This window comes from Sminthopsis crassicaudata, chromosome 5, assembly GCF_048593235.1.
Source record: "Sminthopsis crassicaudata isolate SCR6 chromosome 5, ASM4859323v1, whole genome shotgun sequence".
Lineage (NCBI taxonomy): Eukaryota > Metazoa > Chordata > Mammalia > Dasyuromorphia > Dasyuridae > Sminthopsis > Sminthopsis crassicaudata.
The window spans coordinates 183,911,422-183,911,623 of record NC_133621.1 but is presented as its reverse complement, the minus strand read 5'-3'; positions in this window follow the sequence as shown (position 1 = coordinate 183,911,623).

The following is a 202-nucleotide window of genomic DNA, read 5'->3' as shown; positions in this document are numbered from 1 at the left end:
AATTACATAACCAATCATAATATGTCTCTTGAGTCTCAGATCTTGATCATAAAATACATATTGAATATTTTGAATTGGAGTTTCCACTCTGGGGGTATGGTTATGCAAGGTGTCATGGGCTACTTTGAGGAGTGTGCCTGATACCGACTCCTTTAAACTTAGGTCAAGTTTTAAGGGCTTTCTCACCAGGCTGTGGAAACTT